This window comes from Bombina bombina, chromosome 6, assembly GCF_027579735.1.
Source record: "Bombina bombina isolate aBomBom1 chromosome 6, aBomBom1.pri, whole genome shotgun sequence".
Classification (NCBI taxonomy): domain Eukaryota; kingdom Metazoa; phylum Chordata; class Amphibia; order Anura; family Bombinatoridae; genus Bombina; species Bombina bombina.
Window position 1 is genome coordinate 692,172,235 of NC_069504.1, and position 25,883 is coordinate 692,198,117.

Consider the following 25,883-nt stretch of genomic DNA (forward strand, 5'->3'; position numbering starts at 1 on the left):
GTATTTCATTTATTTATTTTGCATTTTTTACCTGCAATTTAACTTATTTTCTAAAGAGGTAGGTGCTCATTAATAAACGGTTTTTTAAGAGGTATTTCAATGGAGTGTAAAACAATGCAGTATGAATTATTTAAAACAACATATTTTGCATACAAATCTTTTGTAATGCAGTGAGCACTAGCAGATAAGCTCACTGGCCATAGTAACCTTTTTAAAATAAAGGTTCACTGACATTTTAACTTCTGCAAGTTCAGGACAGTGGACTAAACTGTATAAGCAAACAAAAAAGTCTATTCATGTCAGGATTCTATATAAAAGGGGGGTTAAAGCAGTGGTGAGATTTTGACATTTTAGCACAATATACATGAAAGTTGAAGAAAAAGACGAGAGCTGAGAAACAAAAGTTAGAATTATTGTAGTAGCTGGTCTGTTGCTTAGTGTCACCTTCACTAGTAATTACTGCTGCATATTTACTACTAGAACATGCTGGAGGGTGTAGCTGTACAGAGCACAGTGACACTGAGGGCATTTGGTTTATAGACAAGGGGGAAGAAAATGTATTCACTTGCATCAAACAGTTGGCAAATTCTCTAAGAGGTCTCTGCTGCCTTTGGGGCTTCACTGGCCTCACAAACTTTCCAGCTTAACCATTTCTTTTTTAATCCATGCTACTGATTTTCTAAAGCTTACTTAACATTCTATCGGCTAGATTACGAGTTGTGCGTCAGGGTAAAAAAGCAGAGTTAAGATGTCCTAACGCTGCTTTTTTTACGCCCGCTGGTATTACGAGTCTTGAAGGTTTAGGTGTACCGCACACTTCTTTGGCCATACTGCAAAACGACTTACGTAAACTTTGTAAACTATTTTTTCTATGGGACTTCCATAGCGCCGGTATTACGAGTCTGTCATGGGAGGCCAAAAAGTGAGCGGTACTCCCTACCCTGTCAAGTTTCCTAACGCATTTAAAAGTCAATAGTTAAGAGTTTTATGGTACAACGCCGTAACATAAAACTCATAACTACATTGTCAGAAAAAAGAGTACGGTTGGGGTCCGTTTGTAAACACTTAGGGTACAACTGCTGTGGTTGTACCCTCAGTGGATCATAATTACACCTTAAGGAACTAATATGTACCATTTAGCGGTAAATAAGGTACAAATATGTTTCCAACTGTCAAAGGGTCCATCCCTGTACCATTTAATCCCCCCAAAAAGGTAAAATCACTTGTGTGACTAAAAGGTTGAGGGGGATGGGTGTTTCAAGGCTGCCAACCCCTGCAAGTCCATATCATTTGTACAGCTCAGTTATTCATATTCACATAACTGTCAGTCACCCAAAATGAATTCAACATACATGTTGTACAGCAAAATAAGTATGTTCAATTGTTGTTGGTAATATGCCAGAAGTGGGCAAAGCAAAAAAATACTTAAAGGGACAGTCTACACCAGAATTGTTATTGTTTAAAAAGATGGATAATCCTTTTATTACCCATCCCCCAGTTTTGCATAACCAACACAGTTATATTAATATACTTTATACCTCTGTGATTACCTTGTATCTAAGCCTCTGCAGACTGCCCCCTTATCTCAGTGCTTTTGTCAGGCATGCAGTTTAGCCAATCAGTGCAGACTCCTAAATAACTACATGGGAGTGAGCATATTTTTTTGTCGATATGACACACATGAACTAATACTGTCTAACTGTGAAAAACGTTCAAAATGCTCTGAGCTAAGAGGCGGTTTTCAAAGGTTTAGAAATCAGTTTGAGCCTACCTAGGTTTAGCTTTTAAAAAATACCACAAAGGGAACGAAGCAAATTTAGTGATAAAAGTCAATTGGAAAGTTGTTTAAATTTTCATGCCCTATCTGAGTCATGAAAGTTTAATTTTGACTAGACTGTCCCTTTAATAACCCATATATTCAATGATACTGTGTTGCTGGTTCTAAATGGCAAACAAGCACTTAACATTTTAATGTTTATATTTAGAGCATCAAGATGTTAACTCTTAAACATAAAGCAAATGTATTAATTAAAATTACAAAGAAATTTTTTTGTTTTAAACTCTATAAAATAAACAAGAGCTGCTTAAGAACCAGTTTTTAAAAAAAAATAAAATAAAATTGTAACCGTTCCCCAGTCACATACATGGACATTGTGTAACACGCCATAGCGCCATCTGTTGGTTGAATGTCCCTTGACATGTGTAACACAGCTCCATCTATTGGTAGCAGGTTCATCACCAAAGTGTGTACTAGTGAAATAGACTCATTTGCATATATTTTGCATAGAGTGACAATTCAATGTATGGTTGTGAGTTTTATCGTTTATCTCTCCCCCGAATCCCCCTTCTTTTCGTTAGAGTTATATTTTATTATTGTGTTGTTTTCTATATATTTTCTATATATTTATGTTTTATGTGGCATGTCACCCTAAATTAAATGGGGTGTTTTTAGAGTCTAGTACAGAGTGATATATAACACATTGAGAAGTTCATTTTGGAATTGGTTGTTTAGCCTTGATTTTTCAGGTGGTTCTGTAGCAGTCTTTGGAATTGTTACATGGCTACAGTAAAATATACAAACTTTGTTTTAAAGAAGCAGTGTGGCACTGGCTATTGTAATACTGCCTGAAAAAGTACACATCAAATGCATATATGTATGTTATATGAAAAATTGAATGGATCAGCATTTGTAATATGCTGTGTTGAGTTCAAATTTGCCATCATGAGTACAAAGGGCTTGTCACTGGGGCAGTACCCTTAAAAGGCCAGATTTGCACCATTTTTTAAGGGTACAATATGGTACCATAGGACTGAGGTCCAATCTAGTCACCAAAGGTACATATTTGCCTTTGAAAGATACAATCTGCAAGGGTACTAATTTGTACCCATTTTAAAGGGTACAGCAGGTGTACCTTTGAGGGTACTGCCCCAGTGACAAGCTGTTGTACCCCTAAAGGTACAATTTTTGCACATTTTTTCTGACAGTGTAAAGTGCTAAAAAGTACACTAACACCCATAAACTACCTATTAACCCATAAACCGAGGCCCTCCCGCATCGCAAACACTATAATAAAATTTTAACCCCTAATCTGCCACTCCGGACACCACCGCCACCTACATTATATTTATGAACCCCTAATCTGCTGCCCCCAATGCCGCCGCAACCTACCTACACTTTTTAACCCCTAATCTGCCACCCCCAACATTGCCGCCACTATAATAAACATATTAACCCCTAAACCGCTGCACTCCCTTTTCGCACACATTAGTTAAATATTATTAACCCCTATCTGCCGTCCCTAACATCGACGCCACCTATCTACATTTATTAACCCCTAATCTGCCACCCCCAACGTCACTGCCAATATATTAAATTTATTAACCCCTAAACCTAAGTCTAACCTTAACACCCCCTAACTTAAATATAATTTAAATAAATCTAAATAAAATTACTATCATTATCTACATTATTCCTATTTAAAACTAAATACTTACCTATAAAATAAACCTTACAATAGCTACAATATAACTAATAGTTACATTGTAGCTATCTTAGGGGTTTTTTTTATTTTACAGACAAGTTTGTATTTATTTTAACTAGGTAGAATAGTTATTAAATAGTTATTAACTATTTAATAATTACCTAGCTAAAATAAAGACAAATTTACCTGTAAAATAAAACCTAACCTAAGTTACACTAACACCTAACACTACATTATAATTAAATAAATTAACTAAATTAAATACAATTACCTCAATTAAATTAAATTAGCTAAAGTACAAAAACCCCTCACTAAATTACAGAAAATAATAAACAAATTACAGATATTTAAACTAATTACACCTAATCTAATAGCCCTATTCAAATAAAAACGCCCCCCAAAATAAAAAAAACCCCTAGCCTAAACTAAACTACCAATAGCCCTTAAAAGGGCCTTTTGCGGGGCATTGCCCCAAAGAAATCAGCTCTTTTACCTGTTAAAAAAAAAAATACAAACAACCCCCCAACAGTAAAACCCACCACCCATACAACCAACCCCCCAAATAAAATACTATCTAAAAAAAACAAAGCTCCCCATTGTCCTGAAAAGGGCATTTGGATGAGCATTGCTCTTAAAAGGGCAGTGAGCTCTATTGCCGCCCAAAGTACCTAACCTAAAAATAAAACCCACCCAAAACACCCTTAAAAACCTAACACTAATCCCCTGAAGATCGATTTACCGGTAGATGTCTTCATCCAAGCCGGGCCGAAGTCCTCAACGAAGCCGGGAGAAGTTTTCATCCAAGCCGGACGAAGTGGTCTTCCAGACGGGCAGAAGTCTTCATCCAGACGGCATCTTCTATCTTCACCCATCCGGCGCAGAGCGGGTCCATCTTCAAGACATCCGACAAGGATCATCCTCTTCATCCGACGACTAAAGCTGAATGAAGGTACCTTTAAGTGACGTCATCCAAGATGGCCTCCCTTAGATTCCAATTGGCTGATAGAATTTTATCAGCCAATCGGAATTAAGATAGAAAAAAATCCTATTGGCTGATGCAATCAGCCAATAGGATTGAAGATCAATCCTATTGGCTGATCCAATCAGCCTATAGGATTGAGCTTGCATTCTATTGGCTTATTAGAACAGCCAATAGAATGCAAACTCAATGCTATTGGCTGATTGGATCAGCCAATAAGATTTAACTTCAATCCTATTGGCTGATTGCATCAGCCAATAGGATTTTTTCTACTTTAATTCCGATTGGCTGATAGAATTCTATCAGCCAATCGGAATCTAAGGGACGCCATCTTGGATGACGTCATTTAAAGGAACCGTCATTCAGTAAGAAGACTCCGGATGAAGAGGATGCTCCGCGTCGGATGTCTTGAAGATGGACCCCTCCGAGTCGGATGGAAAAAGATAGAATATACCGTCTGGATGAACGACTTCTGCCCGTCTGTAGGACCACTTCGCCCAGCTTGGATGAAGACTTCTCCCGGCTTCGTTGAGGACTTCGGCCCGGCTTGGATGAAGACGTCTCCCGGTAAGTCGATCTTCAGGGGGTTAGTGTTAGGTTTTTTTAAGGGTGTTTTGGGTGGGTTTTATTTTTAGGTTAGGGACTTTGGGTGGCAATAGAGCTAACTGCCCTTTTAAGGGCAATGCCCATCCAAATGCCCTTTTCAGGGCAATGGGGAGCTTAGTTTTTTTTAGATAGTATTTTATTTGGGGGGTTGGTTGTGTGGGTGGTGGGTTTTACTGTTGGGGGGTTGTTTGTATTTTTTTTTACAGGTAAAAATGTTGATTACTTTGGGGCAATGCCCCGCAAAATGCCCTTTTAATGGCTATTGGTAGTTTAGTTTAGGCTAGGATTTTTTATTTTATTTTGGGGGGGCTTTTTTATTTTAATAGGGCTATTAGATTAGGTGTAATTAGTTTAACTATCTGTAATTTGTTTATTTTCTGTAATTTAGTTTTTTTTTTTTACTTTAGCTAATTTTAGTTAATTGAGGTAATTGTATTTCATTTAGTTAATTTATTAATTATAGTGTAGTGTTAAGTGTTAGTGTAACTTAGGTTAGGTTTTATTTTACAGGTAAATTTGTCTTTATTTTAGCTAGGCAGTTATTAAATAGTTAATAACTATTTAATAACTATTCTACCTAGTTAAAATAAATACAAACTTGCCTCTAAAATAAAAAAAGCCCAAAATAAAACCTAGCCTAAACTAAACTACCAATAGCCCTTAAAATGGCCTTTTGTGGGGCATTGCCCCAAATAAATTAGCTCTTTTACCTGTAAAAAAAATGCAAACAACCTCCCCAACAGTAAAACCCAGCACCCACACAACCAACCCCCCAAATAAAACCCTAACTAAAAAAACCTAAGCTCCCCATTTCCCTGAAAAGGGCATTTGGATGGGCATTGATCTTAAAAGGGCATTTAGCTCTTTTGCATCCCAAACACCTAATCTAAAAATAAAACCCACCCAATACACCCTTAAAAAATCCTAACACTAACCCCCAAAGATCCACTTACAGTTTTGAAGAGCCGACATCCATCGTCAATGAAGCCGGGAGAAGTCCTCAGTAAAGCGGCAAGAATTCCTCAACGAAGCCGGCAGAAGTGGTCCTCCAGGCGAGCAGAAGTCTTCATCCAGACGGCATCTTCTATCTTCATCCATCCGGCACGGAGCGGGTCCACCTTCAAGACATCCGACGTGGAGCATCCTCTTCTTCCGTCGACTACCCGACAAATGAAGGTTCCTTTAAGTGACATAATCCAAGATGGCGTCCCTTAGATTCCGATTGGCTGATAGCCAATAGAATTTTTTCATCCTTAATTCCGATTGGATGAAGACTTCTCCCGGCTGCGTTGATGATGGATGTCGGCTCTTCAAAACTGTAAGTGAATCTTCGGGGGTTAGTGTTAGGATTTTTTAAGGGTGTATTGGGTGGGTTTTATTTTTAGATTAGGTGTTTGGTCTGCAAAAGAGCTAAATGCCCTTTTAAGGGCAATGCCCATCCAAATGCCCTTTTCAGGGCAATGGGAAGCTTAGGTTTTTTTAGTTAGGGTTTTATTTTGGGGGTTGGTTGTGTGGGTGGTGGATTTTACTGTTGGGGGTTGTTTGTATTTTTTTTTACAGGTAAAATATCTGATTTCTTTGGGGCAATGCCCCTCAAAAGGCTCTTTTAATGGCTATTGGTAGTTTTGTTTAGGCTAGGGTTTTTTTTAGTTTGTGTGGGCTTTTTTTATTTTGATAGGGCTATTAGATTAGGTGTAATTAGTTTAAATATCTTGTAATTTGTTTTTTTATTTTCTGTACTGTGTTACACGGGAGCTTGACATTTTGATATCTGGACACTTGCCACAAACCCTGAATGGGAGACAGGCCTGTTATTATTTTTATCTGGTACGTGTTTTTAACTGGTGTGTGTGCAATAAAATATACAAACGTCTACCTTGATATGGGCTTGCGCTTGTTTCTTTCTTCATAGTATTTTAGCTAGGTAGTTATTTAATAGTCAATAACTATTTAGTAACTATTCTACCTAGTTAAAATAAATACAAACTTGCCTGTAAAATAAAAATAAACCCTAAGCTGGCTACAATGTAATTATTAGTTATATTGTAGCTAGCTTAGGGTTTATTTTATAGGTAAGTATTTAGTTTTAAATATGAATTATTTAATTATTAATAGTAGGTTTTATTTAGATTTAATTTAATTATATTTAAGGGCGGGTTAGGGTTATAGTTAGGGTTAGGGGTTTATAACTTTAGTAAAGTGGCGGCGATGTTAGGGGCGGCAGATTAGGGGTTAAGAAATGTAGGTAGCTGGCGGCGATGTTAGGGATGGCAGATTAGGGGTTAATAATATTTAACTAATGTTTGCTATGCTTATTATAGTGGCAGCGATGTCCGGAACGGCAGATTAGGGGTTAATAATTTTATTATAGTTTTTGCGATGCGGGAGGGCCTCAGTTTAGGGGTTAATAGGTAGTTTATGGGTGTTAGTGTACTTTTTAGCACTTTAGTTATGAGTTGTATGCTACAGCTTTGTAGTGTAAAACTCATAACTACTGACTTTAGAATGCGTTACGAATCTTGACGGATAGGGTGTACCGCTCACTTTTTGGCCTACCAGGAAAAGCTTGTAATATCAGCGCTATGAAAATCCCATTGAAAAAAGACTATACGCAATTTGCATAAGTTGATTTGCGGTAAGGCCAAAAAAGTGTGCGGTACCCCTAAAACTGTAAGACTAGTAATAGCAGCGGTAGTGGAAAAGCAGCGTTATAACCTGATAACGCTGCTTTTTCGCTATAACGCAAAACTCGTAATCTAGCCGATTTTTACATCTGAACAACCAAGTTGCAACATATTTGATGCGAAGTGGAAAGTGAAGTATTCAAATAATTTTTAATAATGTACATACATACTTTTGTAAATATGTATGTATGTACCTGTATGTATATGTGTGTGTATATATATATATATATATATATAGATACATATATGTATATATATATATATATATATATATATACATATATGTATCTATATACATGTAAATATATATGTATATATATATATATATATATATATATATATATATATATATATGTAAATATATATATATATAGATGTATCTATCTATATATATATATATGTAAATATTAGACTTGTGCAGCTTCGAAAAATTTGTTTCGGATCGATTCAAATTTCGGTTCGGATCTATTCGAATTCGGAAAAATTTGAATGAATTAATTTCGGATTCATTCGGATTCTTTCGGATTCGGAAAAAAATTTGGTTCGGTTCGATTCCAATCGATTCCAATCGATTCGGAAATTCGGAATTTCGGTAAGTGTTAGGTGGGATGTGCTGTGTATTACACTAGTATTATGTACTGTATATTAGGTTTAACCCATAGCAGAGTGATAAAACCTAATATACTGTACAATACTAGTGTAATACACGGCCATCCAAATCTACCGAATACATCCGAATCGATTCGGATGTATTCGATTCGATTCGGATTTATTCGGTAGATTTGGCAGTATTTTAATTCGGAAATTCAAATCGATCCGAGTCTCCGAATTTTCCGAATTTCCGAAACGATCCGAAACGAATCGCATATGTCTAGTAAATATATATGTATCTTTGTATCTATGTATATGTGTATATATATATATATATATACATATGTAAATATACATATGTGTAAATATATAAGTATAAATAAATATATATATATATTTATATATATATATATATATATATATATATATATTATTCTGTTCATATTTTTTTTTTAAATAATGTTATTTCTGATTTTAAAGGGACATCAAACTTATATCAGAAATATTATTATGAAGATATAGAAGACCATCTCACGCAACATTACAACCTTAGTACTTTTATTATTCCTCAGATATCCTTTTTAGTAGAAATAGCAATGCACATGTGGAAGCCAATCATATGAGTCATCTATGTGCAGTCATCAATGAGCAGCTACCGTACATAGTTTATCTGCATATGCTTTTTATCAAAGTATATTTAAAAAATGAAGAGAAATAAAATTTATATAAAAAATATATATATAAAACCAAAGAATAATTTACCACATTGCATGCTATTTATACATCATTCAAGATATATTTTGCTTTTCATGTCCTTTCAAAATAATATTTAAATGAATACAGCTACACTATAATTTTGATTAAATACATATTTATTATAAATAAATTAAAACTTTTTTTTTCTCAAACTTAAAACTTTTTATAAAAAATGATGTATGGCCTCCTGTATCCCCCGCACTGCAGTGGTGACAATCTGGAGCCCCTCCGCCAGTTGTTGGAACAATTCTAGATGGAAGGGCTTGGTCTGTGTCCCCTGATCGCAAGCTATAAAAAGACAAAATAAAATATGTTCTACAAATTTAATATCAAGATACAATTGTTACAACATAATATTACGTTTTCTTACATTCTCCTCCAGCCACCTCCTCATCTGCCAGCGCCGGTGAGATGGCTGGGGCAGGATCCTCCCCCGGTAATTGGTCGTCTTTCAGAGATGAAGCACAAACACAAGTCATTATTAGTATGAGGAATATGTGACAAGGCCTATATTATACACATCATTGTTGTAGACTGTTATGAACACATGATGAAAAACTTGTACAAACATTTTAATTCTAAAACACAATCCATTACATTAACCTGCATCCTGAATGAACCTGTAGAAGATCAATCCTATTGGCTGATCCAATCAGCCTATAGGATTGAGCTTGCATTCTATTGGCTTATTAGAACAGCCAATAGAATGCAAACTCAATGCTATTGGCTGATTGGATCAGCCAATAAGATTTAACTTCAATCCTATTGGCTGATTGCATCAGCCAATAGGATTTTTTCTACTTTAATTCCGATTGGCTGATAGAATTCTATCAGCCAATCGGAATCTAAGGGACGCCATCTTGGATGACGTCATTTAAAGGAACCGTCATTCAGTAAGAAGAGGATGAAGAGGATGCTCCGCGTCGGATGTCTTGAAGATGGACCCCCTCCGAGTCGGATGGAAAAAGATAGAATATACCGTCTGGATGAACGACTTCTGCCCGTCTGTAGGACCACTTCGCCCGGCTTGGATGAAGATTTCTTCCGGCTTCGTTGAGGACTTCGGCCCGGCTTGGATGAAGACGTCTCCCGGTAAGTCGATCTTCAGGGGGTTAGTGTTAGGTTTTTTTAAGGGTGTTTTGGGTGGGTTTTATTTTTAGGTTAGGGACTTTGGGTGGCAATAGAGCTAACTGCCCTTTTAAGGGCAATGCCCATCCAAATGCCCTTTTCAGGGCAATGGGGAGCTTAGTTTTTTTAGATAGTATTTTATTTGGGGGGTTGGTTGTGTGGGTGGTGGGTTTTACTGTTGGGGGGTTGTTTGTATTTTTTTTTACAGGTAAAAATGTTGATTACTTTGGGGCAATGCCCCGCAAAATGCCCTTTTAATGGCTATTGGTAGTTTAGTTTAGGCTAGGATTTTTTTTTTTATTTTGGGGGGGCTTTTTTTATTTTAATAGGGCTATTAGATTAGGTGTAATTAGTTTAACTATCTGTAATTTGTTTATTTTCTGTAATTTAGTTTTTTTTTTTTTTACTTTAGCTAATTTTAGTTAATTGAGGTAATTGTATTTCATTTAGTTAATTTATTAATTATAGTGTAGTGTTAAGTGTTAGTGTAACTTAGGTTAGGTTTTATTTTACAGGTAAATTTGTCTTTATTTTAGCTAGGCAGTTATTAAATAGTTAATAACTATTTAATAACTATTCTACCTAGTTAAAATAAATACAAACTTGCCTCTAAAATAAAAAAAGCCCAAAATAAAACCTAGCCTAAACTAAACTACCAATAGCCCTTAAAATGGCCTTTTGTGGGGCATTGCCCCAAATAAATTAGCTCTTTTACCTGTAAAAAAAATGCAAACAACCTCCCCAACAGTAAAACCCACCACCCACACAACCAACCACCCAAATAAAACCCTAACTAAAAAAAAAAAAAAAAAAAAAAATCTAAGCTCCCCATTTCCCTGAAAAGGGCATTTGGATGGGCATTGATCTTAAAAGGGCATTTAGCTCTTTTGCATCCCAAACACCTAATCTAAAAATAAAACCCACCCAATACACCCTTAAAAATCCTAACACTAACCCCCAAAGATCCACTTACAGTTTTGAAGAGCCGACATCCATCGTCAATGAAGCCGGGAGAAGTCCTCAGTAAAGCGGCAAGAATTCCTCAACGAAGCCGGCAGAAGTGGTCCTCCAGGCGAGCAGAAGTCTTCATCCAGACGGCATCTTCTATCTTCATCCATCCGGCACGGAGCGGGTCCACCTTCAAGACATCCGACGTGGAGCATCCTCTTCTTCCGACGACTACCCGACAAATGAAGGTTCCTTTAAGTGACATCATCCAAGATGGCGTCACTTAGATTCCGATTGGCTGATAGCCAATAGAATTTTTTCATCCTTAATTCCGATTGGATGAAGACTTCTCCCGGCTTCGTTGATGATGGATGTTGGCTCTTCAAAACTGTAAGTGAATCTTCGGGGGTTAGTGTTAGGATTTTTTAAGGGTGTATTGGGTGGGTTTTATTTTTAGATTAGGTGTTTGTTCTGCAAAAGAGCTAAATGCCCTTTTAAGGGCAATGCCCATCCAAATGCCCTTTTCAGGGCAATGGGAAGCTTAGGTTTTTTTAGTTAGGGTTTTATTTTGGGGGTTGGTTGTGTGGGTGGTGGGTTTTACTGTTGGGGGTTGTTTGTATTTTTTTTTACAGGTAAAATATCTGATTTCTTTGGGGCAATGCCCCTCAAAATGCTCTTTTAATGGCTATTGGTAGTTTTGTTTAGGCTAGGGTTTTTTTTAGTTTGTGTGGGCTTTTTTTTATTTTGATAGGGCTATTAGATTAGGTGTAATTAGTTTAAATATCTTGTAATTTGTTTTTTTATTTTCTGTACTGTGTTACACGGGAGCTTGACATTTTGATATCTGGACACTTGCCACAAACCCTGAATGGGAGACAGGCCTGTTATTATTTTTATCTGGTACGTGTTTTTAACTGGTGTGTGTGCAATAAAATATACAAACGTCTACCTTGATATGGGCTTGCGCTTGTTTCTTTCTTCATAGTATTTTAGCTAGGTAGTTATTTAATAGTCAATAACTATTTAGTAACTATTCTACCTAGTTAAAATAAATACAAACTTGCCTGTAAAATAAAAATAAACCCTAAGCTGGCTACAATGTAATTATTAGTTATATTGTAGCTAGCTTAGGGTTTATTTTATAGGTAAGTATTTAGTTTTAAATAGGAATTATTTAGTTATTAATAGTAGGTTTTATTTAGATTTAATTTAATTATATTTAAGGGCGGGTTAGGGTTATAGTTAGGGTTAGGGGTTTATAACTTTAGTAAAGTGGCGGCGATGTTAGGGGCGGCAGATTAGGGGTTAAGAAATGTAGGTAGCTGGCGGCGATGTTAGGGATGGCAGATTAGGGGTTAATAATATTTAACTAATGTTTGCTATGCTTATTATAGTGGCAGCGATGTCCGGAACGGCAGATTAGGGGTTAATAATTTTATTATAGTTTTTGCGATGCGGGAGGGCCTCAGTTTAGGGGTTAATAGGTAGTTTATGGGTGTTAGTGTACTTTTTAGCACTTTAGTTATGAGTTGTATGCTACAGCTTTGTAGTGTAAAACTCATAACTACTGACTTTAGAATGCGTTACGAATCTTGACGGATAGGGTGTACCGCTCACTTTTTGGCCTACCAGGAAAAGCTTGTAATATCAGCGCTATGAAAATCCCATTGAAAAAAGACTATACGCAATTTGCATAAGTTGATTTACGGTAAGGCCAAAAAAGTGTGCGGTACCCCTAAAACTGTAAGACTAGTAATAGCAGCGCTGCTTTTTCGCGATAACGCAAAACTCGTAATCTAGCCGATTTTTACATCTGAACAACCAAGTTGCAACATATTTGATGCGAAGTGGAAAGTGAAGTATTCAAATAATTTTTAATAATGTACATACATACTTTTGTAAATATGTATGTATGTACCTGTATGTATATGTGTGTGTATATATATATATATATATATATATATATATACATATATGTATCTATATACATGTAAATATATATGTATATATATATATATATATATATATATATGTAAATATATATATATATATATATATATATATATATGTATCTATGTATATATATATGTAAATATTAGACTTGTGCAGCTTCGAAAAATTTGTTTTGGATCGATTCAAATTTCGGTTCGGATCTATTCGAATTCGGAAAAATTCGAATGAATTAATTTCGGATTCATTCGGATTCTTTCGGATTCGGAAAAAATTTGGTTCGGTTCGATTCCAATCGATTCCAATCGATTCGGAAATTCGGAATTTCGGTAAGTGTTAGGTGGGATGTGCTGTGTATTACACTAGTATTATGTACTGTATATTAGGTTTAACCCATAGCAGAGTGATAAAACCTAATATACTGTACAATACTAGTGTAATACACGGCCATCCAAATCTACCGAATACATCCGAATCGATTCGGATGTATTCGATTCGATTCGGATTTATTCGGTAGATTTGGCAGTATTTTAATTCGGAAATTCAAATCGATCCGAATCTCCGAATTTTCCGAATTTCCGAATCGATCCGAAACGAATCGCATATGTCTAGTAAATATATATGTATCTTTGTATCTATGTATATGTGTATATATATATATATATATATATATATATATATACATATGTAAATATACATATGTGTAAATATATAAGTATAAATATATATATATATATATATATTATTCTGTTCATATTTTTTTTTTAAATAATGTTATTTCTGGTTTTAAAGGGACATCAAACTTATATCAGAAATATTATTATGAAGATATAGAAGACCATCTCACGCAAAATTACAACCTTAGTACTTTTATTATTCCTCAGATATCCTTTTTAGCAGAAATAGCAATGCACATGTGGAAGCCAATCATATGAGTCATCTATGTGCAGTCATCAATGAGCAGCTACCGTACATAGTTTATCTGCATATGATCTTTATCAAAGTATATTTAAAAAATGAAGAGAAATAAAATTTATATAAAAAATATATATATAAAACCAAAGAATAATTTACCACATTACATGCTATTTATACATCATTCAAGATATATTTTGCTTTTCATGTCCTTTCAAAATAATATTTAAATGAATACAGCTACACTATAATTTTGATTAAATACATATTTATTATAAATAAATTAAAACTTTTTTTTTTCTCAAACTTAAAACTTTTTATAAAAAATGATGTATGGCCTCCTGTATCCCCCGCACTGCAGTGGTGACAATCTGGAGCCCCTCCGCCAGTTGTTGGAACAATTCTAGATGGAAGTGCTCGGTCTGTGTCCCCTGATCGCAAGCTATAAAAAGACAAAATAAAATATGTTCTACAAATTTAATATCAAGATACAATTGTTACAACATAATATTGCGTTTTCTTACATTCTCCTCCAGCCACCTCCTCATCTGCCAGCGCCGGTGAGATGGCTGGGGCAGGATCCTCCCCCGGTAATTGGTCGTCTTTCAGAGATGAAGCACAAACACAAGTCATTATTAGTATGAGGAATATGTGACAAGGCCTATATTATACACATCATTGTTGTAGACTGTTATGAACACATGATGAAAAACTTGTACAAACATTTTAATTCTAAAACACAATCCATTACATTAACCTGCATCCTGAATGAACCTGTAGAAAAATCCCTTTTTAATGTTAAATACTGCAAACATAATATTATACTTGAAAATTACCTTGGATATCAGGGACGTCCACATCTGTCAGTGACTCATCCTCTGGACGACCCTCAAGCAGTGTTAATGGTAGCGGGGGAGAAGAGCGGTTGCTCCTTGGTGTCGCCATTGACACTGGCCTGACCGGGGGATTCTGTCTCTTGGCCGTCTGAGATCTGTGAACATATAAAGTTGTATGTCAACATTAGATCCATGTGATATTTTGTCTTTTGTGTAATGTATCTGCAGCTGTAATGCATGTAAGCTTTATTTCCTCTGATGAAAATAACAACCTATTTAAAATAATATATATATATTACTTACTTGGCGGGATCAGACTGATATACTTCAGGAAAGTTTTCCTCTGTGAAAAGCACACTGGTTCTAAAGAGGCTGCGTCCGGGTGGTAAATCGCCATTGAACTAGCTGATGAGCTGTTGTTCATTCCTGGTAGAGCGCTTCTCTCTTTGTATGCAAATGAATATGACCCTGGGGAAGTCTCCCTATGGGTGATGGCAGAAACCAGACGTGGACTCCTTGCCCAGTGTGCTTAGAGGAATGTGGCTGCACCTCACTGACAAGGCCCATAGGAGGCTGTAACGATCGTCTGGGGTTGTCATGTTCCTTGTTCAGAGGAGAATTGCCTGGTATTTCATGGCTGGACTGACCTTACTTCGCGGGATCAGACTAATATACTTCAGGAAAGTTTTCCTCTGTGAAAAGCACACTGGTCTAAAAGAGGCTGCTTCCGGGTGGTAAATCTCCATTGAACTAGCTGATGAGCTGTTGTTCGTTCCTGGTAGATCACTTCTCTCTTTGTATATATATATATATATATATATATATATTATTCTGTTCATATTTTTTTTTAAATAATGTTATTTCTGATTTCATGATTCAGATAGAGCATGAATTTTTATTCAACCTTTTAATTTACTCGTACTATGGCTATCTTTATTTGAAAAATAAGGGAGCTAAGCTAAGGAGGCAGCCTATTTTAGTTTCATAACCCTGTACAGCACTTTTTTATTGGTGGCTGCTATTTAGCCATCAATCAGCAAGAACAACCCATGTTTTTAAAATAAAATGGGCCTGCTACTAAACTTACATTCTTGATTTTCAAATAAAGATTGAAAGACAATGAAATAAAATGAATAATAGGATTAAATAAGAAAGTAGATCAAAATGTCATGCTCTAACATTAAATAAAATATCTGTGTTCAATGTCATTGAAATATACATATGTAACACCCTTTCCTGACCTTCCCTAAGGGTAGGTGATAGTGTAATGCTGTGTACCTGTTTCGTGAATGAGACCTAAGCCTCTGCAGAGTGGGAGTAAGGGGGGGTTAAAATCAGGTATAGAAGGGATGTCTGTATGATGCAGTGCCTCCACCTATAGGGGACACTCTAGAGTAATAGGGTGTGAGGTCCTATATGATTTTAGTACAGAAGCATGTAACAACCACGCAAAGAAATCTTCAAATAAAATGTTGCTTTAATTATTATAAAGTTGTTTAACCAATAACATACAATGTAACAAATACAAATATATATATTATTCACAATAACTTCTTATGACATCAGTATACCTATTTACTCAGAAGTCCTTCATGAGCTCATGAAATAATAAACACGACTGTTGTTGCAAAATACTTTGAGGTAGCGCTACACAATGCAGTTTCCTATACTTAATAGAGTTTAGCTGAGGTAATAATCCCTTGCTGCTTGTGAATGAAGCTACTTGTGATCGATGCAATGCTCAAAAGCTTCTCCTCAGAAATACTGAATAACGTAACAATTTCTACCTTGTTACTGAATTTCAGCAATCTACTTGCCTCATACTGCAATGCCAGTCACTGCAGACAACTGCAGTAAACTCAGTTACTTCCTTATGTAATGCTGCTCTACAATCCAGTTTTTTTGAAAACTGTTCAGGCAGAATAAACTGCTAGAATATTCTCTGGGTTATCTCTTTAATATACAACACGCTCATTTACTGGAGTAATGCAGCTGTGCAATCCAGTTAGTGTATTTGTGCAAACTGTTTAGGCAGAATAAACTGCTAGAATATTCTCTGAGTTATCTCTTTAATATATAACAAACTCTGCAGCACATCAGATATGACTAGTCTATCTTTTCTCTTGCATTTAGATAGCATGGAGTTTAAGAGATCTTAAAACAGCAGATAATGACTGACACACTCACTGTACAAATAAAAGTCCTCACTCTGTCTGCAGCAGCCACATGTAGCAATGTCTGAACTATCTCTGGAATCCATGCACTCAGTTTGAATAACTTCTTTCAGCTTGGAAACAGCAACTTTCTTCACCCAAAATGTGTGCAAACTCCACACTTCTCTTAACACCAAGTTCTCCTCCCTCAACACTAAAAACTCCTCCCTCTTCCCATATGGCATTTCTCTTCCTTATTACAGTTATTAGCAAGGGGCACACAAAACAACAAACCCTTATATAGCTACAATATAACTAATACTTATATTGTAGCTATTTTAGGATTTATTTTAATTTTACAGGTAACTTTCAATTTATTTTAACTAGGTACAATAGCTATTAAATAGTTATTAACTATTTAATAACTACCTAGCTAAAAGAAATACAAAATTACCTGTAAAATAAATCCTAACCTAAGTTACAATTAAACCTAACACTACACTATGATTAAATTAATTAAATAAATTAACTACAAACAACTACAATTAAATACAATTACATAAACTAACTAAAGTACAAAAAATAAAAAAAAATAAGTTACAAACATTTAAAAAATATTACAATTTTAAGCTAATTACACCTAATCTAAGCCCCCTAATAAAATAACAAAGCCCCCCAAAATAAAAAAATTCCCTACCCTATTCTGCATTAAAAAAGTTCAAAGCTCTTTTACCTTACCAGCCCTTAAAAGGGCCTTTTGTGGGGCATGCCCCAAAGAAAACTGCTCTTTTGCCTGTAAAAGAAAAATACAACCCCCCCCCAACATTAAAACCCACCACCCACATACCCCTAATCTAACCCAAACCACCCTTAAAATAACCTAACACTACCCCCCTGAAGATCATCCTACCTTGAGTCGTCTTCACTTAGCCGAGCCACCAATGGAACTGAAGAGGAGATCCGGAGAGGCAGAAGTGATCCTGCAAGGGCAGCTGAAGAAGTCTTCCATCCGATGAAGTGATCCTCCAGGCGGCGCTGTCATCTTCTAAGCGGCGCTGAAGAAGTCTTCCATCCGGGCGATGTCATCTTCCATATACTTCAGGAAAGTTTTCCTCTGTGAAAAGCACACTGGTCTAAAAGAGGCTGCTTCCGGGTGGTAAATCTCCATTGAACTAGCTGATGAGCTGTTGTTCGTTCCTGGTAGATCACTTCTCTCTTTGTATATATATATATATATATATATATATATATATATATATATATATATATATATATATATATATATATATATTATTCTGTTCATATTTTTTTTTAAATAATGTTATTTCTGATTTCATGATTCAGATAGAGCATTAATTTTTATTCAACCTTTTAATTTACTCGTACTATGGCTATCTTTATTTGAAAAATAAGGGAGCTAAGCTAAGGAGGCAGCCTATTTTAGTTTCATAACCCTGTACAGCACTTTTTTATTGGTGGCTGCTATTTAGCCATCAATCAGCAAGAACAACCCATGTTTTTAAAATAAAATGGGCCTGCTACTAAACTTACATTCTTGATTTTCAAATAAAGATTGAAAGACAATGAAATAAAATGAATAATAGGATTAAATAAGAAAGTAGATCAAAATGTCATGCTCTAACATTAAATAAAATATCTGTGTTCAATGTCATTGAAATATACATATGTAACACCCTTTCCTGACCTTCCCTAAGGGTAGGTGATAGTGTAATGCTGTGTACCTGTTTCGTGAATGAGACCTAAGCCTCTGCAGAGTGGGAGTAAGGGGGGGTTAAAATCAGGTATAGAAGGGATGTCTGTATGATGCAGTGCCTCCACCTATAGGGGACACTCTAGAGTAATAGGGTGTGAGGTCCTATATGATTTTAGTACAGAAGCATGTAACAACCACGCAAAGAAATCTTCAAATAAAATGTTGCTTTAATTATTATAAAGTTGTTTAACCAATAACATACAATGTAACAAATACAAATATATATATTATTCACAATAACTTCTTATGACATCAGTATACCTATTTACTCAGAAGTCCTTCATGAGCTCATGAAATAATAAACACGACTGTTGTTGCAAAATACTTTGAGGTAGCGCTACACAATGCAGTTTCCTATACTTAATAGAGTTTAGCTGAGGTAATAATCCCTTGCTGCTTTTGAATGAAGCTAGAGAGCGCTGCTTGTGATCGATGCAATGCTCAAAAGCTTCACCTCAGAAATACTGAATAACGTAACAATCTCTACCTTGTTACTGAATTTCAGCAATCTACTTGCCTCATACTGCAATGCCAGTCACTGCAGACAACTGCAGTAAACTCAGTTACTTCCTTATGTAATGCTGCTCTACAATCCAGTTTTTTTGAAAACTGTTCAGGCAGAATAAACTGCTAGAATATTCTCTGGGTTATCTCTTTAATATACAACACGCTCATTTACTGGAGTAATGCAGCTGTGCAATCCAGTTAGTGTATTTGTGCAAACTGTTTAGGCAGAATAAACTGCTAGAATATTCTCTGAGTTATCTCTTTAATATATAACAAACTCTGCAGCACATCAGATATGACTAGTCTATCTTTTCTCTTGCATTTAGATAGCATGGAGTTTAAGAGATCTTAAAACAGCAGATAATGACTGACACACTCACTGTACAAATAAAAGTCCTCACTCTGTCTGCAGCAGCCACATGTAGCAATGTCTGAACTATCTCTGGAATCCATGCACTCAGTTTGAATAACTTCTTTCAGCTTGGAAACAGCAACTTTCTTCACCCAAAATGTGTGCAAACTCCACACTTCTCTTAACACCAAGTTCTCCTCCCTCAACACTAAAAACTCCTCCCTCTTCCCATATGGCATTTCTCTTCCTTATTACAGTTATTAGCAAGGGGCACACAAAACAACAAACCCTTATATAGCTACAATATAACTAATACTTATATTGTAGCTATTTTAGGATTTATTTTAATTTTACAGGTAACTTTCAATTTATTTTAACTAGGTACAATAGCTATTAAATAGTTATTAACTATTTAATAACTACCTAGCTAAAAGAAATACAAAATTACCTGTAAAATAAATCCTAACCTAAGTTACAATTAAACCTAACACTACACTATGATTAAATTAATTAAATAAATTAACTACAAACAACTACAATTAAATACAATTACATAAACTAACTAAAGTACAAAAAATAAAAAAAAATAAGTTACAAACATTTAAAAAATATTACAACAATTTTAAGCTAATTACACCTAATCTAAGCCCCCTAATAAAATAACAAAGCCCCCCAAAATAAAAAAATTCCCTACCCTATTCTGCATTAAAAAAGTTCAAAGCTCTTTTACCTTACCAGCCCTTAAAAGGGCCTTTTGTGGGGCATGCCCCAAAGAAAACTGCTCTTTTGCCTGTAAAAGAAAAATACAACCCCCCCCCAACATTAAAACCCACCACCCACATACCCCTAATCTAACCCAAACCACCCTTAAAATAACCTAACACTACCCCCCTGAAGATCATCCTACCTTGAGTCGTCTTCACTTAGCCGAGCCACCAATGGAACTGAAGAGGAGATCCGGAGAGGCAGAAGTGATCCTCCAAGGGCAGCTGAAGAAGTCTTCCATCCGATGAAGTGATCCTCCAGGCGGCGCTGTCATCTTCTAAGCGGCGCTGAAGAAGTCTTCCATCCGGGCGATGTCATCTTCCAAGTGGGGTCTTCAATCTTCTTTCTTCAGGATCCATCTTCATCCCACCGACGCGGAACATACTTCTTTCCCGACGGACTACCAACGAATGAAGGCTCCTTTAAGGGACGTCATCCAAGATGGCGTCCCTTCAATTCCGATTGGCTGATAGGATTCTATCAGCCAATCGGAATTAAGGTAGGAAAAATCTGATTGGCTGATTGAATCAGCCAAACAGATTGAAGTTCAATCCGATTGGCTGATCCAATCAGCCAATCAGATTGAGCTCGCATTCTATTGGCTGTTCCGATCAGCCAATAGAATGCGAGCTCAATCTGATTGGATCAGCCAATCAGATTGAACTTCAATCTGATTTGCTGATTCAATCAGCCAATCAGATTTTTCCTACCTTAATTCCGATTGGCTGACAGAATCCTATCAGCCAATTGGAATTGAAGGGACGCCATCTTGGATGACGTCCCTTAAAGGAGCCTTCATTCGTCGGTAGTCCGTCGGGAAAGAAGGATGTTCCGGGTCGGCAGGATGAAGATAGATCCTGAAGAAAGAAGAATGAAGACCCCGCTTGGAAGATGACATCGCCTGGATGGAAGACTTCTTCAGCGCCGCTTGGAAGATGACATCGCCCGGATGGAAGACTTCTTCAGCACCGCCTGGAGGATCACTTCATCGGATGGAAGACTTCTTCAGCGCCCCTTGGAGGATCACTTCTGCCGCTCCGGATCTCCTCTTCAGTTCCATCGGTGGCTCAGCTGAGTGAAGACGACTCAAGGTAGGATGATCTTCAGGGGGGTAGTGTTAGGTTATTTTAAGGGGGGTTTGGGTTAGATTAGGGGTATGTGGGTGGTGGGTTTTAATGTTGGGGGGGGGGTTGTATTTTTCTTTTACAGGCAAAAGAGTAGTTTTCTTTGGGGCATGCCCCACAAAAGGCCCTTTTAAGGGCTGGTAAGGTAAAAGAGCTTTGAACTTTTTTAATGTAGAATAGGGTAGGGATTTTTTTTTATTTTGGGGGGCTTTGTTATTTTATTAGGGGGCTTAGATTAGGTGTAATTAGCTTAAAATTGTTGTAATATTTTTTAAATGTTTTTAACTTATTTTTTTTATTTTTTGTAACTTAGCTTTTTTATTTTTTGTACTTTAGTTAGTTTATGTAATTGTTTTTAATTGTAGTTATTTGTAGTTAATTTATTTAATTAATGTAATGATAGGGTAGTGTTAGGTTTAATTATAACTTAGGTTAGGATTTATTTTACAGGTAATTTTGTAATTCTTTTAGCTAGGTAGTTATTAAATAGTTAATAACTATTTAATAACTATTCTAACTAGCTAAAATAAATACAAAGTTACCTGTAAAATAAATATAAATCCTAAAATAGCTACAATGTAATAATTAATTACATTGTAGCTATCTTAGGGTTTATTTTACAGGTAAGTATTTAGTTTTAAATAGGAATAATTTATTTAATGATAGTGTAGTGTTAGGTGTAATTGTAACTTAGGTTAGTTTTTATTTTACAGGTAAATTTCCCTTTATTTTAGCTGGGTAGCTATTAAATAGTTAATAACTATTTAATAGCTATTGTACCTAGTTAAAATAAATTGAAAGTTACCTGTAAAATAAAAATAAATCCTAAGATAGCTACAATATAATTATTATTTATATTGTAGCTATATTAGGGTATATTTTAAAGGTAAGTATTTAGTTTTAAATAGGAATAATTTAGTTAATAATAGAAATATTATTTATATTTATTTAATTAATATTTAAGTTAGGGGGGGTGTTAGGGTTAGTGTTAGACTTAGGTTTAGGGGTTAATACATTTATTACAGTGGCGGCGGTGTAGGGAGGGGCAGGATAGGGGTTAATAAATGTATTATAGGTGGCGACGGTGTAGGGGGGGCAGATTACGGGTTAATAAGTTTAATATAGGTTGCGGCGGGGTCCGGGAGCGGCGGTTTAGGGGTTAAACTATTTATTTAGTTGCGGCGAGGTGCGGGATCGGCAGGATAGGGGTTAATAACTTTATTATAGGTGGCAGCGGTATAGGGGGGCAGGATAGGGGTTAATAACTTTATTATAGAGGGCGGCGGTATAGGGGGGGCAGGATAGGGGTTACTAGGTATAATGTAGGTTGCGACGGTGTCCGGGAGCGGCGGTTTAGGGGTTAATACATTTATTATAGTTGCGGCGGCGTCAGGGAGCGGCGGTTTAGGGGTTAATATGTATAGAGTAGCTTGCGGTGGGCTCCGGGAGCGACGGTTTAGGGGGTAATACATTTATTTACTTGCGGTGGTGTAGGGGTGGACAGATTAGGGGTGTTTAGACTCGGGGTACATGTTAGGGTGTTAGGTGTAGACAGCTCCCATAGAAATCAATGGGATGTCTGGCAGCAGCGAACATGAACTTTCGCTATGGTCAGACTCCCATTGATTCCTATGGGATCCGCTGCCTCCAGGGCGGCGGATTGAAAACCAGGTACGCTGGGCCGGAAAAGTGCTGAGCGTACCTGCTAGTTTTTTGATAACTAGCAAAAGTAGTCCGATTGTGCCGCACTTGTGTGAGGAACATCTGGAGTGACGTAAGAATCAATCTTTGTCGGACTGAGTCCGGCGGATCGAAGCTTATGTCACAAAATTCTACTTTTGCCAGTCTCTAGCCTTTGATAACTAAGGCGAATCAGCCTCGCCACAAATACGCTGCGGAATTCCAGCGTATTTGAGGTTGATGGCTTGATAACTACCCCCCATAGGCATGAACTAGTGCTTCTACTTGAGACTCCAAGTTCTCTTTTCAGACTCTGTCAGGGTCCCTAACATATCTATCAAAGTTCTGTTAAACCTCTCAGGAAAGGCATCTCCTTCTGGAAGATAAGGAGAAGTTCTTGTTTTTTTAATGCCCAAAACATTCATCATTTCTTTGATGAGGCGACTCTCAAAGTCTCTACCTTAATCAGAATGCAGTTTCTTAGGAAGACCATAATGAATGAAAAAATGTTCCCAAAGAATTCTAGCCTTCTGGTCCTTTGTTGGATAGGCTTGAGCATAACGGGTATAGTGATCTGTTACAATAAGAACATTTCCAATGCCACGAGAATCTGGCTCAATGCACAAAAAGTTCATGCAAACGAGTTCTATGGGACCTTCACTTTTCAGATGACCCATAGGGGCTGCTCAAGTTGGAAGAGTGTTCCTCTGTAAACATCTAAAACATTTATGAATGCAGTCTTCTACATACTCTTTCATCTTTGACCAATAACATCTATCCTGCAAGATGCCAAAGGTTTTATCTATCCTAAGATGTCCTTGCTGATCATGCAAGGATGACAGAACAAGCTTTATTAGTTTGACAGGTAACACCAATTGTCTTCTATCTGGATGATTGTGGTATTTAACTACTCAAAACAGAAGTCCATCTTTAATTTGAAACTTATCCCACTCTCTATTTAGTGGACCAGACCATTCCCTAGGAATTCTCTTCAATAAGTGTGGGCTATCAGTTTGAACAGCTTTGTGAAGTAGTCCAATTAAAGGATCTTGTTCCTGTGCATTTATTATTTCTTCAGGAGGTATTCAAGACCATCTGGCTAATTCCACTACAGATGATGATGATATATATGGGCAGAGCTTGTGAATGACACCCTAATAAATCTACTGCTCTCAAATCTGAAAAAACAGGGGTTTCGTCTTTGAAGACACTGGTTTTGCAGAATGCTCTCTCACCAAGTGAAGGAATTTCTTCCCATTGGGAATCATCTGTTTGTTCTGGTAGTCCTGGTTGTCAGGACATTGCATCAGCCCCTATATTCCTAGGCCCTGGCTTGTAATGTAACTTAAAAGTTTAATTTGATAGTGCAGTCAACCACCGATGACCGGTTGCATCCAACTTTGCTGTAGACAAAATGTAGGTGAGTGGATTATTATCTTTTTTAACTTCAAATTCTACTCCATAAAGGTAATCGTGGAGTTTATCCACTACTGCCCATTTCAGAGCCAAGAGCTCAAGCTTGTGGACTGGATAATTCTGTTCACTCTTAGACAAACTCCTACTTAGGTAAACAACAGGTCTCAACCCTCCAGGGTACTCTTGGTGTAAAACTGACCTCAAACCCACATAGCTAGCATCTATATGTAGCACATAAGGTTTCTCGGGATCTGCATAGGCCAAGACAGGTGCTTCAGTTAAACTTTTCTTTAAATTCTCAAATGCTTTGGAGCACTCTGGTGTCCACCGAGTTCCCAATAGAGTTTTTGCATTTAGTGGCTTTTTAGGATCATCTTCACTATGTTTCAGCAAGTCATTTAGGGATCGAGCTAACTGGGAGTATCCTTTCACAAATCTTTGATAGTATCCACAAAATCCAAGAAATGATCGAAGTTCACCAATGTTGTCAGGCTGTGACCATGCGGTTACTGCTTCCAAATTAGCAGTATCTGTAGACACCCCCTCTGCAGAGACCACATGACCTACATAGGTCACCGATGATTGCCCAAATCTACATTTCTCTGGACTTAACTTTAGGCCTTCTTCGTGAAGACAATCCAATATTTTCAGCAACCTTGTCTCATGTTCTTCCAAAGTACTACCAAATACAATAAGTTCATCTAGATAGACAAGACACTCACGCCCATTCATATCTCCCACAGTATGTTCCATTAGCCTTTGGAATGTGGCTGGAGCTCCACAGATCCCTTGTGGCATCCATGTAAACTGATAGAATCCTAGTGGACAAATAAAAGCTGTCTTCTCTTGGTCTTCTTCAGTCATCCCTACCTGAAAATAGCCTGATCTCAGATCCAGAACACTGAACCCGCGGTTGCCATTAAGACAATGTAAAATCTCTTCAATTCGGGTTAGGTCATATTGGTCAGGTATAGTTCTTCGATTGAGACTCTGAAAGTCAATGCACAGAGGTATAGACCATTCTTCTTTCTAACCACTACAACGGGTGAAGCCCATGGACTTAGAGAAGGAACAATTATTCCAGCTTTTTCCATCTCAGCCAAAATGGCACGAACATCCTCAACATCATGAGGAGGCAATCTCCTAGAGCATTTCCTAAAAGCGGCAGAATCTGTTAGACAAATGGTATGAAACATATGTTTTGAACATCCCACATCCATTTCTGCAGTAGAAAAAA

The 25,883-nt window shown here is 36.6% G+C and overlaps 1 protein-coding gene across 1 annotated transcript in view; it reads left to right on the plus strand.

Moving 5' to 3' along the window:
- The window catches only part of LOC128663454 (uncharacterized), a 552,883-nt gene that overhangs the window by 231 nt on the left and 526,769 nt on the right, over positions 1-25,883 (plus strand). The window lies entirely within an intron of this gene.